The sequence below is a fragment of the Lygodium microphyllum genome, chromosome 17 (genome assembly GCF_053477565.2).
Source record: "Lygodium microphyllum isolate KBCC chromosome 17, Lygodium_microphyllum_v1.1.10, whole genome shotgun sequence".
Classification (NCBI taxonomy): Eukaryota; Viridiplantae; Streptophyta; class Polypodiopsida; order Schizaeales; family Lygodiaceae; genus Lygodium; species Lygodium microphyllum.
The window spans coordinates 126,984,071-126,996,849 of NC_141151.1; the positions used below are offsets into that span (position 1 = coordinate 126,984,071).

The 12,779-nt window shown below is 40.6% G+C and overlaps 1 pseudogene; it reads right to left on the bottom strand.

Moving 5' to 3' along the window:
• Positions 1 to 4,457, bottom strand: part of LOC148022335 (eukaryotic translation initiation factor 3 subunit B-like) — a 28,473-nt pseudogene extending 24,016 nt beyond the window's left edge.
• Positions 4,458 to 12,779: the final 8,322 nt, after the last annotated feature.

Consider the following 12,779-nt stretch of genomic DNA (forward strand, 5'->3'; position numbering starts at 1 on the left):
CTCAAACCTTTCATGGCCCTAGCGCCTCAATGAAGGGTAACAACCACTATAAAATCTAAATATTAGATTAACTTTTATATTGACAAATAGAAATTACTATTATAATGATGCATATATAAATTACATCAATATAAATATAAATTATATATTTATATTATCATAACATAAGTCTTAGCTAAAAATATTCATGTATATAAATTTTACTTTTATAAAGATGTTTATAAATTGATGTCTATATATAAATGTATATCTAAAATAATGTGTGTATGTGTGTGCGTAATGATATTAGATAAACCTATTATATATATATATATATATATATATATATATATATATATATATATATATATATATATATATATATATATATATATATATAATTATTATATCATGTGAGGAGTCATCTTCATCTTCATGATTGAGAGTACTGGTATTAGTAAGATCATCCAACCTAGATTCTTCATCTGAAGAGTTTAGATAGCCTCCATAGATGCCCCTAAAGTCATCAACAAGTTCACATCAATTCTTTTACATGCCATCTAGATGCCATATAATCTCTCCATGAGAGGATTTTCAATGGCATGCTAGTGAAACCTAGATCTTTCTAATAATGTCTCTTCATCAAGGCCAATGCACATGGGAAAAATTTACATCATTTTGTTGGAAGAGAGGGAGAGAGACAAAGTGGAGCAGAAGATGAGCCTTAGCTCATTTTTGTTCTTCTTCCATTCTTCTTCCATCATACTTACTAAAAGAGACTTATACACATAGGTTTCACTAACCAAGACTAACTCTGGTTAATTCACTAACTACACCAAATTATTGAATGTCACATACATGTACAACTGTATCCACGGTCACACACATAAAGGTAGACTAATTGAAGAGTAACGAGAGCTAGATATTCTAACACTCCTCCTCAAGCTCAAACCATCTGATAAATTCCAAGTAGCTGTTTGCAGTATTTGAACTTTTCTTTACCAAGAGACCAGGTAAACATGTCTGCTACCTAGTCTTTAGTCTTCACATAAATCAAGTCAATCTACCCTATAAGAACCATTTCTCTGATGAAATGGTAGTGAACCTCAATATGTTTGGACCTAGCATGGTAGATAGGATTGGTAGCCAACATAACATTACTCAGGTTATCACAATGCAATCTCACTTTTCTTTCTAGCTATATTCCCAAGTCTTTCAGTAGTTTCATCAACCAAACTGCTTCCAAGTCGCTAAGGCAACTCCTCTGTACTCAGCTTTTGTACTAGACAATGGAATAGTAGGCTATTTCTTACTCTACCAACTGATCATATAGCTATCCAGTTCAAATGCAAAACCACTGGTTGACCTCCTATCATAGGCACAACCAACCCAATCAACATTAGTAAACCCTATTAAGTCAAGGGATTTTCCATATGCATAAAACAACCCATAATCTATAGTACTCTTTATATATCTCATGATCCTCCTAACTACATCTAACTGTGGTTTGTGAGGCTTCTCCATGAACTGACTATTAAGCCCCACTACATAACATAAGTTAGGACAGGTAATAGTCAACGGGTAATAGTCAAGTATATCAAGCTGCCCATCATCTGTCGATACATGGTCACATTCTCTATGTCATTCCCAACATCAATCTGTAGCTTGATATTCTGATCAAGAGGTGTCTTCATAGGCTTGCATTCAACCATACCATACTTATGTAACATGTCATGAGCATACTGCTTCTGTAGCAGCCATATACCTTGAGTCGTATAGACTACCTCAATCCCAAGAAAACACTTTAGTTCACCAAGGTCTTTGACTCTGAATTCAACCTGTAAACATGATTTAATTTTAGCAATGCCCTCTTCATCATCTCCAGTGATGATAACATCATCTACATAAACCATTAGAAACACATATCCATGATCTGTCTTCTTTGTGAGCAGACTATGATCTGCATCACCCAATCTAAATCCATTTTTCTATAAATAACTATTGATCCTAGCATTTCATGCTCTAGGTGCCTGTTTTAGTCCATATAAAGCCTTTTTGAGCTTACATAGGAAAGTCTGGGTGAACTTAGCCTTCGGGCTGCTCCATATTCCTCAATCAAATCACCATTCAAGAAAGTATTCTTGACGTCCATTTTTCATAATTTTTAGCCTTTCCATGCTGCCAAAGCAATGATAGTTTTGATTGTTGTCATTTTAGCCACTGGACTAAAAATCTCCTCAAGTCAAGGCCATATTGTTGTGCATACCCTTTTCCAACTAGCCTAGCCATATAGCATTCTAACGAACCATCTGACTTGCACTTAACCATGTACGCCCATTTGTAGCCAATGGGGACTTTGCCTTCAGGAAACTCATCCAATTCCCATGTCTCATTTCACCCAGGGCTGCATACTTCTCATCCATGGCTGCACACCAGTTATCATCTCTAATTGCATCATTAAACTTTGTAGGTTCTTTGTAACCTGCCACACTAGCCGTATATGCATAATGGCAGGCTGAATAACCAGTGTATGCAAACCTTTTAACTGGTTTTTTGACTCTCTCAGATCTCTATAATTGTGACTCACTCTGAGCTTGCCTTTCATGAGGTGGTACATAGCAACTCTGCCTTGCTCCAAGCATCATAATGGGCGGAATGCCCAACTCACTATCCAAATTGTCACTGTTAGATTACTCATAACCTGCATAAGTGAACCTATCATATCTTCAAGCATATTTTCTTTTTCCTTTTCCAATCTCCCCCTAAATGACATATTCGTGTTGGTGGATGTAGGAGTACGACTCGGCAAGCATCCTAACCAAGGACTTATTGTAGGTGACCCATCACCTATAGTACCACTCATAGATGAACTCACTGTAGATGTATTTTTTGCAATACTAGTGTTGACTCATCCATCAATAGCCACTACTACCGGAGTACCATACCACAATGCGAGCTCATAAAAAACAACATCTTTGCTAATCAATGTCTCATGTGTAGACATACATAACACTAGTAAGCTTTCTGGTCTTGTGCATAACCAAGGAATACACTCTTGACATCTTTAGAATCCAATTTCTTCCTCTTTTCATCAGGAACATGTACATATGCAATCCTGCCAAATACCTTCAAGTGTGAAATGTGAGGCTTATGACCATACAACCTCTCATATGGATTTACATCATAAATCCCTTTTGTAGGGGTTCTATTCTGCACATAGATAGCAATCACTACTGCTTCAGTCCAATAACCATTTGGCAAACTCTTCTCATTCAGCATAGCTCTTACCAATTCCATCAATATCCTATTTTTCCTTTTTTCTATACCATTTTGTTGTGGTGTATAGCTGTAAGTCAACTGTCTTCTTATCCCATGTTTAGCAATGTACTTGTCAAAGTAATTAGAGACATATTCTCCACCTCCATGTGATCTAAGATATGATTTTTTTTAGGTCAACTCATTTTCTGTATGCTTCTTGAAGTCCTTGAATGCATAAAACACATCATCCTTATGTTTCAGTATGTAAAACCAAGTATATCTATTGAAATTATCAATGAAGGATACATAGTAACGAGCACTACCAAACAAAGCATTATGAGATGGACCCCATACATCTGAATGTACCAACTGCAAGGGTCATGAGATATTCTATACATGTCTCATAAATGGAAACCGTGCTTGCTTTCCAAACTGAGATGCATCACATACATATCCAAAGTCATGATACTTGAACTTAGGCAATCCAAGCACAATCTCCTTCTACTGCATAGATTTCAGCTTTTCTACATTCACATGGCCAATCCGCTTATGCCATATCTCAACATCTTGTATAGTACCATCATCATGTGCAAACATGGCTACTTTCAATTATGGAATTGACGTATCAAGAGTAAACATTCTGCCATCTCTTGGGCCTCTAAAAATCAATTTGCATCCATTACCATATTCTTCAACAAAGCATCTATCTCTATTAAATCTCACTTGTACATTCTGTTCTACCATCTATCCAACTGATAAAAGATTCTTGGTTATTGTAGGTACATGTAGTAAATCATGCATGCTCTTTTTCTTGCCATTAGGCAATAACAACGGAACAATTCTTGTGTGTTGAATGTCATGTTGGGTATCATCCCCAGTACACACATAACCATGTGAACCTGCAACCATCTCATCAAAACATTCTCCATGGGGTGTCATATGATTTCAAGCCACTGAATCAATGTACCATCTCTCATCTATGTTCTACCTAGATGCATTCTTCGACACATGCTACATGGCAAACAACTTGTCACCCTGATCATCAGGAACTCCACTAGATGAAGCATAATTTCCATGTTGTCTACCCTTGGCTTTCATGTCAGCCTGTATCTTAGGAAAAATTTTGGCTATATGCCCATATCTACCGCAATAATGACAGTTATTGTCTCTATTTGACTGATCATTTGACTACCATGAACCACATCCATCACCTCTACCATGGCGTTGTCGTGTTGCTGCGCATCCGAGTCGTATACACCTCCATTTCTTTTGTTGTGCATTTGTGTTAATTTCCGCGTGTGATTCATTGTTTGTGTGATGCATTTTAATAATCCGCATCCAATGTATATATTCCCTTAGTGCATGCGCATGATTTTGTTTGGATGCATGAAGTGCGTGTATTAGAGAAATATGAAAAACTGATGCCAAAGGATCTTTGTCCTGCTGCTATTTGTTCTAGCTCTATGTGCAATGACAGTCTTTAAGATCACCACATGCTATACATCTCGGTATGAAGGTCAAAAACCAGGAACTTCAGGGTTGAGGAAAAAGGTTACTGTTTTCAAACAATCAAATGAAGTTACTTTTGTTTCTGCAGTCAAAGTTTGCTCCAACATGACAGCCTTGGTGCAAGTGTTTTGAAGATATGCTACAAGAAGGACATTTAAAGGAGGAAGCAGAGTTGCTGCAAGATATGCCTCTTGCAAATAATCTTGGTTGCTTGGTTGTCAATGTTAAATTAATGCAAAAGGCATGGTGACATATTGCTAGCATAGCAATGCTTTGACAAAATTGTCTCATTGAACTCACATGAAGCCTCAGCTTATATGCTCATGTCAGACCTTTATACAAGGGCCGGAATGAGGGAAACAGCTAAGAAAAGAGAGATATTTTTGAAATGCTATCAATGGCGGGCTTGCAGAAAAGCCAGGAAAAAGGAAGGACGCTTTTGGAACGAAAAGAGGGGAGGAGCGGCCTGTGCAAGATACGAAGTGTAGAATTCGAATAGTGGGCTCCTCCGGTCTCTCTCTCTGAGGTCTGTCTGTACAAGATGCTTGTGACATAGCTTAACTTTTGTGGCGTTCGTGCAGGAAGACGCAACACTATCACGCAGATACTCTATTGTCATAGTTTCATCGGCCAAAATGCAAGCAATTGCCAGGTCTTTCTCCATCAAAGGAAGGCTTCTCTAAGAATCCGTGCTACAACATATTCAATTTGTCAGTCCTTCTGCACGTCCTGCCATTTTCCAGCGGTCTGAGTCTGGAGCCCCTGAGCGCCTGGGAAGAGCGAGCTCAAGCAGTGAGGCTTCTTGCCGTCCTTGTAGTCTTTGGGACTGTTGCTCTCTGGACATTCCGAAAGCAACGGTTATGACAGATTGAATTTCAAGTTATTCCTCGCTCGACAGTAGATGATGCCAAAGGAGGACGTGATGAGACACTGTCGTCGTGCACCACTCTGATAATGCTAAATGATAGAAGACGACCACCAATCTTTGTGTCTGAGGCCATCATTGCTTCTGAGATCCGTCTCGTCTTTGCTCTTCTCCCTATGATGCTGCTGTTATATTAGCTCTATCTGAGTTTCTTGAAGCGTGCGGATCATGTCCTAGGTGTTCTGAGGGAGAGTTTCTGGTGTTCTGTTGTTTTTGTGCGTCGTCTGGCAGTCACAGATTCTTCCGAGGTCTGTAGTACGACAGCAAGTGCCTTCAAAGGCTGGCTTGGTATTGTAGCCGCTTGAGGCGCTGTGGTACTTGTTCTTTTGGTGTCTGTAGGCCCGTACAGTTTGATAACTGCGGTTGGAGGGGTTGAAATTGGCGAATGCTCTGCATCTCCACTCCTCGTGGACTAATTGATCATGTTGTTTTGTGAAGCTCTCTACTGGGAGGCCGTGATCATTCCATCCAAGATCTCCTGATGCAGCAGTACGAACCTCCCACAGCACTTAGTGCGAGGTCGTTCTGCTCAGTTAATTTCCCCCAGCGTCCCACGAAAATCATCGAAGCTCTCCTGACGCAGCATGGACCTTAAACTGCCGATAAATGCTGGAAACTAGCACAGGTATTCCAAGTAAGACACGTTTGAAGAGTATGCTAAGATGGCTGGTAGAGCAAAAGAGAGTTAGGAAAATCTGTAACCAGCTGAATCAAGGAGCCCAACAAAAAGGCGGACACCAGAAAGGAGGTCGTCAAAAGGGTAGCTCCTAGAAGATGCAAGAATTTCTGTTCTGTGTTAGGCCTGCTTTCTTCATGTGATGAAGGAGGTGCTGGAGCACAGAACGTCTTCCTGATAATCCGAGTTTGCACAAGACACTACCATAATTACCACCTTGGAAAGAAGATGATCATCTAGTTCATTCTCGCCAGATCATTTGAAGTGCCATTGATGCTTCCAACAGGAGAACCTACTGATTCTGTTCTTCTTGATTGCTCCATCTTCTGAACACTTCTCACTCTCGTAAGTGTCCTTTGTAGCATGGAATTGAGGCCGTGGGATGTTTGCTGTTGTAAGCAGGAGGAAGGGTTATGAATGGCATGCCAATTGAAGTTATAGAGTTGGAACAACTTACCCTGAAAAGCAAGTTCTTAAGCTTTATTGTAAAGCTATAAACAAATTGTAATGCTTTGACATTTATTTTGACTTTATACCCATAAGTCATCAACACTGATCTATGAAAAGAGCTTTATCAAAACATTGCAGCAGTGCAAAGCCGAGAGACGCTTAGCCTATGCAAATTCCTACACAAGCTGAATGTTCAGAATGAGAACTCATGGACCTCTTGTAAAGTTCTTGACAAGCAATATATGATCTTTGGCATCAAATATTGAGATCTTCTTGTTAGCCTCTTTCCTTGCTGTATCTTGAACCCCGTGTTTTGCAGCTCTTGCACGATCTCTACGACAGCGTGATCTCCCCTTGCCTCTAAAACCACCAGATCCATACTGGACCTGTGTATTTTTGCCATGCCAGACATTCTGTTGATGCTGTCCATAACTGTTTTGAGTGTCTCCTAGACCTCAAAAAGAGCCATGTCCTTTTCCGCCTCTGCCATGCTGGCTAGAGTAAAGAACACTGTGTAATGTGTTCACTTGTCCACTTATGGGACACGTCTTAGCAGCCCATCGGGAAGAGAGTCTAGAAAGTGCCATCTCGCACTCGCAAGGAATGTCACAAGGTTTGCGATCTAGGTCTTTCCGAGTCTGCCCCGAAGCAAAAGTATCCGGCCGTTCCCACTTATGCCAACTTGAAGTCAGGGTTTTTTCCTATGAGCCAAGTCTCTAGGAAGTAGCTAGCGTTGAGCTCCAGATGAACCACTTTGCATAGGAATAACAGAGTCGAAGTGGATTTATGCTGCACTTGGTTCATGGAGAATGGGAAACGAGAGGGATGCGAAGCTCAACCTTTCTGCCCATAAGGCATAGTCTCATTCCGCTCCCCTAAAACAACATAAATCGGGATTCTAACTCTATTGACTCTAAGTCTTCACAGTTTCGTTATCCCGTCTTTTAAGAAAAGTTCCCAACTAACTGGGACCACCCTTCCGTAGAATGGACCCAAGTCACGTCCACCGCACTTTCCTCAGGTTGCTTAATTATCTAATTACCTACCACATTATGTTTGACATGCAAATGCAACTTCCTTAATTAACCAATTTAAACACAGGTTCCTTCACGTAACTTAGGCATTGACAAAAAAAAAACAATGTCAAGCAAGTTCCTTTTTCAAATGTTTGTTCTTTATTTATCATAGTCTTGGAATACATCAAGTATCTTTCTTGAAGTCTATCCTAGCAATCATTAGGATTGCTGCTCCAAGTTTCACCCATAGACTAGTACACAGGCCTTGAGATCCCATCTCGAGTCACGTCGGCCTCTTATGCGGGATTCGGAGGCAAGGAATTTACAGCTAGAGTCTCCCTTGACACCCAAGCGTCCTCCCGCTCTAAGTAGCACCCACAGAGAGACCTCTCGTGGCAGGTTCAGTCCATGTACCCAGTGTGGCTAACAACCCCCTTGAATAGGGCAACGCAGAGAGTCGGAGGTAACTGAACGTGCCTCTCCCTCTAGGCAATTAACCTGAAGCATTAAGTGTTTGGCCTTGAGAAAAGAAGTTCAAACAATGTACTTAAGTGTACAATCACAATCATTTATGTGGTCGTTCGTATGACCAATTGCTAAGGTATGATTTCTTTTTTCCGAATACTCCCAGCATTGGATCCTGGATCGTTCGTGACTTGGTGAGATTCCAAGGGCTTGGCAAGCTAGGTTGCTTGTTTACCCTTTTTCCTTGGGTTAGGGTTTATACCCTACCGACCCCAATTATCATTACCTTAGGTCTCATTGTACTATAGTCAAATAGATCTTGGACGACCCCGTCGTCCTTGGTTGGTGAATTTGCTTCTTGGAAATTCACGATTGCCCTAAGTTTGACAAATCAGTCCCCAAGAGAGAGAGTTCTTGTAGGGCGACTATCGACTCTTAACGAATGTAACTTGTAATTAGATCTCGCCTTCCTTGACCTAAGATGTAGTAGCATCTTATGATTTAGTTGCAATAGCATATGACCTTGCAGATTTGTTGCACAAGATAGGTAGCAATACCTATCCTAAGAAATTACATCTCCTGTCATATGGAATTCTTTGATTAAGAATACCTTTGATCACAAACGGTATAGGATTTGGGAATTCCATTGACCTGAATCCAAAACCCTAGTCGCAGTAGGCTGAAGATTGATTTGGCTCTAGGATTTCTTGTGAGATCTGAATGTTTGGTCCTTCGATCTTTAAGATGAGAACCCTAAGATCACATCCTTTTCCCTTATGGACCACTTGTCCCTAGTAAGATTGTCTAATCAAACAATCTGATGATTGTTTAGAATTATCCTCTCGAAATGTCCAAGGCGTAGGCCTTGATCGATAATCCATCCTAGAGTTTAACCTATATGCGAGATGCGACTAGAGCATTATTGCATAAGTGCATCTTTTAACACACGAATCATATATTCAAAGTGCCACAACCTTTCATTATGATGGTGTGAGAAATATAAGTACCTTGACATGCAATTTAAAACTTTTTTGAACATTCCTATGATTTTTTTAAAACAGAGGGCTCTAATGTAGTAAATTTCCAATGCAATTAAGTTTTTCCTATGCGAATCTATACTTAATGCACTCATATCATGCGGAAATGAAAAAGGGAGAATTTGATGAAACCTAAACATCCGCAGGAGGGGTATTATCGATTATTGTGCTTCGAGTGGGGACTCCTACATGTGCTCCTCTTACTTCTATGTGTGCTCCTCTTGTGTGGCGCTTTGGGGCTATCGCAATTGGGATTTGGGAATAAGTCGGGTAGGTGGAGGGTGTGCTGAAATTTTCTGCAAGTTGGCAGTCCTTCCTTCCCGCAAGGGAACTCCCTTCACAAACGAGTTGTGTCTTTCACGCGATCTGCAGGTGAAGTACCCCAAAGAAGCTTTTAGTGGAAGCTTCTAGAAAGCTTCTTTAGAAGCTTCTTTAGATTCTTGCTTTCTGTCAGTCGGCCTGACAATGTCTCCTCCTCCTCAATCGTGCTGGGAATGATGAAGAAGAAGAAAATGTTGATAACGAAGGTATGGGGGCAGCAGTCCGACGGCCTCGTGGCGTGTAGGCGAAGTAGGGGGTGCGTGGCATGTCAGGAGAAGCAGGGGGTGGCATTAAAGTCCCCGATCCAGGGGGGCTCCCCTTATATAGTGGGGGGTGGTTCATGGGTGGGGGAGATGGCCATTTGGCGACCATTTGGCGGGCCGCCACCCCACACCTGGGAGGGTGCATACCCCCTCTCCCACTCTTACTTCCTCTCTCTCTCTCTCTCTTGCCCCGGCATGCTGTCGGTAGGGGGAGAGAGAGGTAACAAAATTTGAGTTAATTTTAAAATTTTGAAAAGGGGGGGGTTCTTATGGGAGAGGCACGCGAAATGTTACATCCTCTCCCCCTTAGAGGAATCGAGATGTCCTCATCTTAAGAAGATCTGGGGGTATTATTGGTTGAAATTATTTTCATCCATCTAGGTGGCATCCTCTTCGGGATAATCTTTACACTAGATGAGGTATTCTCTCAAGGTCCTTGATCTCAAATGCCTCTCCATAATATCTAGGATTCTATCAGGCCGTAGCTCAAGGACTCCTTGGCTAGGCATTACAATTTTCTGATCATCAAGTACATGATTCAGATTAGGTAGATACTTTTTCAATAGGCTAACATGGAATACATTATGAATCTTTAGAGTTGCGGGTAGCTGTAGTCTGTAAGCATTAGGCCCTAGGCACTTGATGATCTTATAAGGTCCACATATACCTCAGACTTAGCTTCTTGTACTCTCCCAAGGATAGTGAACTCTTTTTAGGGCGTACATGGATGAAGACCATATTACCTTCGACGAAGGATATGTCTTGCCATTTCAAGTCAGCGTAGGCCTTCTGTCTATCCTTGGTAGCTTGAATGTCTTGTCTTATTGATTTGATTTGATCATCCATGTCTTCCAGCATTTTTCTTGAAGCTTCTACCCTCAAATTTGGATTCGAGAAGTTCAAAGGGGTACGACAATCATGCCCATACAATGCTTGGAAAGGGGTCATCTGAATACTATGTTGGTTAGAGGCATTGTAAGCAAACTCAATCAATGGTAAGTATTGAATCCACTTTTTGGGTTCTCGACAGCAGTATGTCCTAAGTATATCTTCAATGACTTGATTGACTCGTTTTGTTTGACCATCAATTTGGGGATGGTAAGCTGTGCTGAAATAGAGTTGAGTTCCAATAGCCTCAAAGATAGCCCTTCAGAAGTGTGATGTGAAAAGAGAGTCACTATCACTAATGATTCTTATGGGTAACCCATGAAGTTTGAATATTTTCTTGATGAATAATCTTGCGATGTTTGAAGCTTTATAGTTCGTCTTGACAGGGATGAGATGTGTGACCTTGGTGAGCATATCTACTACAACCAAAATAGAGTTATATCCTCCTTGAACTTGGGGTAAGCCAACAATAAAGTCCATACTAATAAACTCCCATTTCATTTATGGAATGTCAAGTGGTTGCAATTTCCTAGGCATTTTAACATGTTCTGCCTTAATGTGTTGACAAGACAAACATTCGGTGACATATTTGAGTAAATCTCCCTTGAGCCTTTCCCAATAATCGCTCTTTCTGACCGTATTAAGGGTCTTGGCATGACCAGGATGCCAGGGGAGTCATGGGCTTTCCAAAGTATCTTCCGCTTGAGAGTTTGGTTTGTAGGGATATATAATCTTGTCCTAAAGTAGACAAGTCCATTACTGATGGAGAATTCTTGATACTTCCTCTTTAGCTTTGGGTTTTGATCCTTGATGGGGATCTCCCTTAGCATTTTCTGATAGACTCGGTCATGATATGCCCCTTCTTTTGCTAGCTCAAGAATCGCGTTGTTTGGCATTGATACCTTTGTAGCTAGAGACCTTACTGTTGATGGATCTTGCAAAATGAGAGAATTTAGAAATGCCTTGCGACTGAGTGCATCGGCAACTACATTCTCTTTTCTAGGCCTATATTTGATTTTAAAATCATATTCTTCCAGCACTTCGATCCATCGATGTTGCCTCATATTGAGCTCATTCTGAGTGAGAATCCATTTAAGAATCTTGTGGTCTATTACTAAGGAAAATTTGTTACCTAGCAAGTAATGTCTCCAAAGTTTGAGAGCATAGATGACAACCAACAGCTCTAGGTAACACCATATTGGGGAATATGGGGATTTACCATAAGTTTGGGACACGTGGTCAAATCTTTGGATTTTTCATAACTTGAACACTATAGCTCCAAATCACTCTATAGCTCAATAGATTCAATTTTTCAAGCGCTTTCCAATGATAGGTCACATCATATGGTTTTGGAAAACTTATGGGCATGTTATTTGGGTGCCACTTTTTTAGTATTCAAGACATGGAGATTAGGAGATTCCCAAACTCACTAATATTGTATTGGGTCGTGGGTAGCATGATTCCTTTCATGGCTCTTCAATTTTCTTGAAGAATATGCTACGGGATGACCTTCTTGCATAAGTACACATCCTAAAGCAAGTGCGCTAGCATTAGTTATGGTTGCTTGGTTCAACCCTCTGTAGTCAATGCATAGGTGAAGTGTTCCATCTTTCTTCTTTTGAAACAACACTGGAGCTCCCCATGGAGAACTGCTAGGATGGATGTAGCCTTGATCTAATAGTTGCTTGAGTTACTCTTTTAGTTTGATAGCTTCCGGGATGGACATCTTATACGGCCTCTTTGCGATCGGTGCAGATCTTGGCACAAGTTTGATTTCGTGGTCGACTTTCCTTTGGGGAGGAAGCTCCATGATCAAATCTTCAGGGAATACGTCTGCGTAATCCTTTAACCATGAAGGTTCTTCTCTGGATTCCTAATTATGATCTAGTTTATTTAGTTTAATCAGATAGACAGGTAGACCCTTTTGAACACCTTTTATTATCCGTGTTGCTTTTATCAACTGTATTTTTGGCTTGCCAGCCTCACCTTGAG